Source organism: Anarrhichthys ocellatus, unplaced genomic scaffold, assembly GCF_004355925.1.
Source record: "Anarrhichthys ocellatus isolate YVR2014 unplaced genomic scaffold, GSC_Weel_1.0 scaffold3, whole genome shotgun sequence".
NCBI classification, from domain to species: Eukaryota; Metazoa; Chordata; class Actinopteri; order Perciformes; family Anarhichadidae; genus Anarrhichthys; species Anarrhichthys ocellatus.
This window is the reverse complement of record NW_022280033.1, coordinates 5,469,429-5,473,379: the sequence shown is the minus strand read 5'-3', so window position 1 is coordinate 5,473,379 and position 3,951 is coordinate 5,469,429.

Here is a 3,951-nt window from a genome sequence, read left to right as displayed (position 1 = left end):
ACTGTGACCACGTACCTGCTGGTTTTCCTCACCTCCATATCCCCGGACTCTTACATCCCCAGGACAAATGCACAACTCTTAATTTTAAAAATACATAACACTTTAATAACAGACTAATTTTATCCTCCTCTTATATGGTTGGTTTGTTTGTTTATCATATTCTATCGTCATTTTCTATTTTTAAATCACGTCTTATACTGTTGCACTGTGTTTATTGTCATGCACCAAAGTGCAAATAAACTTGGCCAAAAAAGTTTCAGATTCAGATTTATCTAATTCATTTCTATTTCACGCTTTCACAAAGGCTGTCGCATTAAAACATAAAAATATGAATCTTCCTACTCATTGGTTTAAGCCAGCAAAGCACTGCATGTACTGGGGAGTTATTTGCTGATTATAGCAATTAACCATCTGCTCCGCTGTGTTTAAATGTTAGGATCATAATTTGCTTCGATTTTAACATCAGAACAAAGTAATAATAGTGCGTGTTTCTCTGGGAAGCAGAGAAACCCGGGCTTTCTTACCACTGTATCTCCAGCAAAGACTGTCCTTGCTGCTACTTCATATTTCACGCCGTCGACTCTTACAATGTAGAACATTTTTTTGTAAAAGAATAATCACTGGAGGGGAGCTGGAGGGTAAGCGTGGTGAGAAAATGTTGGTTCGTTCCTATTTGGAAAAAGTCTCAGCGGCGTATACGATGAATTCTTTCCATGTGAAAGACTGTCCTTTTTATTTCCCTGCTACAGAAAAATACTGTAATTATGTTGTAAGATACATCCTTCATGTAGGATGTATCATTCATTAAAGCCTCCTGCTAAAATATAATAACGTGCTTTTGCTTATTTACAAGTTTTACACCCAGAAAGTGGATTGAGATTGAGAAAAACATCCCCTATGAGCTCTGTTGCCCTTTTCCTCAGTGATATCAAAGACATTGTATCATAATATAAAATACCAGTAATATTGCACCTGTATCCTTGCATGCAAGTCAGGCCTGAGGACAGCAGGCGTGCACACTGTTGGAGGTATGCGTTGAAATGTGAAAGGGCAATTTCAGAGCTGTCACGTTGTCTCTCCAAGATAGGTTCAATTTTGTACTCAGCCTGGAACCATTGTTGTTTTTGTGTCAAAGAAAGCAGAAGCACCATGGAAACTCTTTTTATAAGGATATGGAGTAATTCTTACATCTCCTTTTGTAAATTTGCCTTTCCGGACGAAACAGACAAAAATGAATCTGACAGAAATATGCGGAGCCTGTGACTTCAACACATGATTTGGGATGTCAGTATTCAGTTAGCAGAATGCCACACAACAAAAAAATATATACTGTACATATACTGTTGATTTGGAGATGTTAAGTAATATAGACGATTGTTCAAGAGGAGCTTGAGCCACTGCAAGTTCAACTACAAGACATTCTACAACAATTTATCAACCAGGCTGAAGTCGTAATTTGTGTTGTTGTCAATTGTGCGAGCGTTTGCAAGGTAAGTCTCGTCCCTTCTTCAGGGCGGATCTTACAAATGATACATAGGCTACCATGGAACCTGTGGTAAATATCCCAAAATACCACAGAACTACCAGAGGACCTCACCTTCGGAGGAACGTGAGGTACCTGTCAACACCATTTCCTTAGTCTTGTTAAACTTGAGCTAATTGCCAACGACATGCTGATGTTCAGCGAGTATAATTTTTTTACCATGACCACCATGTTTACTCTTAGCTTTGCGAGTTAGCGTGCTAACATTTGTTAATTACAATAAAACATAAGGTACGGCTGAGGATGATGGGAATGTCATTAGTTCTGCAGGCAATTGGTCATGAACAAAGGACTGGACAGATACAAAAAAATTGACCTGATGGTGGAGCTATACAGGAGATGGACGGGCGAGGTCAGGGGATCACAAAAGTCATTATGATACACCGTCTGGGAAAAATGAACGTCATTACAAAATTGAATGGCAATCCATCTCTTGCTTGAGATATTTCAGTGGGAACCAAAGTGGTGGCCCGACTGAGATTACAGAACCACACCACGATGGTCTGATTCATAAAAGATATGTGAAAGTCAAAATCTAAATTTGGAGATGGTAAGCAACGACTCAAAGTAGAAACGATTGCTCGGTTGAGCAACTGCAGTCTCTGTAAGGGTAAATGGGTGTAGCTTGTTCAAAATCTCTACACATAAGAAAAACTGCAGTTGTATAGCTATGTGATGGACAGACGGAGACGCAGGCCTTATATTATCTTACCCTTCTCATGAAAAAGGTATAAACTCTTCACACTCGCCTGGGCAGGCTTCATTTCCATCACTGAGGAAATGTGACTGAGTGCATTACTGAACAGGAGCCTTCCAATGTGACAGATTTGAGGAGAGGCAGCTCTTGCATCTTTAACAGCCATCTAATTTCTTTTTCATGAGGCGGGTTATTTTAAGTTCAAATTGAAGATATTTGCTGAAGGGAGGAAAGAGCTGTAAGGTCTGTGTTTGTCTTGTGTTTCTGAAAGGAGCTGTCTTTAACATTGTGAGCATTAATATAGCAGCTATAACTATTGTTCCATGTACAGATGTAGTGGAGTAATGTCTACCTGAGCAGAGAATAAAGTCACGCTCCCTCTGTGTGGGTTGTTATCCGAACTTCTTTTTGCCTTGTTTGCAGAGCCGGGCCGGCCGCGTGTGCTTTTAGTGCACGTTGGTGCATTTAGCTGCTCTGCACTGCTCTCATAGTTACAGCTGATAACTCCATCTTGTCAAACAGCGTCCTAACGAAAGCGTAGCACCAGCCCTCTGGTTCCTCCTCAGGTAAACACTGTTGGCTCTTTCAGCAGTTTGTAGTGTTCGCGCTGTTAGCTGCCAGCTGAGGTTATACCATGTTGAGACCCGTTGATAGGCAATCGAAATGCTCCCAATCTCTTATTTTGCACCTTTTCATTTATGTTTAAGTGGACACAAGACTCTCTTGTAACTTATTACTTGAATCCTCTTTGATTTTGTTTAAGGACTTTGACTCAACCATTATTTTTCCAGAATGCAATCCCAGTACACATTCGGCACCTGTAGAAGTCCTTTAGATTAAATCTTGTTCAATAACATATAAAAATGTGGTTCTTTTGTTAGGTGGCACAATGTTGCACTCCCCAGTAGGTGGCAGAATAAACTGTAATGACCCATGTAAGCTTCAATATTTGCAGCTGTAGTCTGAACGGTGACACACATACACACAGAAGAAATTCAGACACTTGCTGATGTTGTGAGCTGTAGGTTTATTGGAAGTTTTGTTGTATTTAACGTTAAAGGTCACAGCGAACGCTAACAGAGATTGTTGATTAACCCATGATGCTTTTGTAAATTTGCATTCAGACCTCATGATTTCTCTGTGAGACTTTCAGACCACCAGACAGGTACCATACATGCAAGCTCCACCCAGCATGCCCGTCTGTCCTTCTGTCTACTGTCAAACAAACACTCACGTGTACATCAACACATACTGATTCCTTTACAAATGCACATGCAGAGTATTTGAACCCAGATGCATGTTTGTTCTTAAATGTGAATCCCTTAGACACGCATGCAGCTGTTTATTAGATGTTTTTTTCCTCTCAGTCAGAGCTGCAGGTTTCAGAGCCATGATGAAGTAAAGTAATGCTTCGGTCGCTCTTGATCTTATCACATGCTAATCGGCGCAACACTCCTCAGCGTGTGAAGAACACAGGATTCAAACCACTTCAGATCCCTTTTAATGAGCCAACAGTGTCAAGGAACACATACACATGTTCCATCTTGGCTTCCTTCTCATGACCTTTGCCATCATCCTCCCACGGGTTCTTCACATCTAAATATTGAGTGTGTCAGATGCATAAAGATGATGGATTACCAGACACCAGATTATTAAATACATCCATTCCAGTACGGTTTTCAAGCTAACTTCAGTTCTTCTAGTTTTTGTC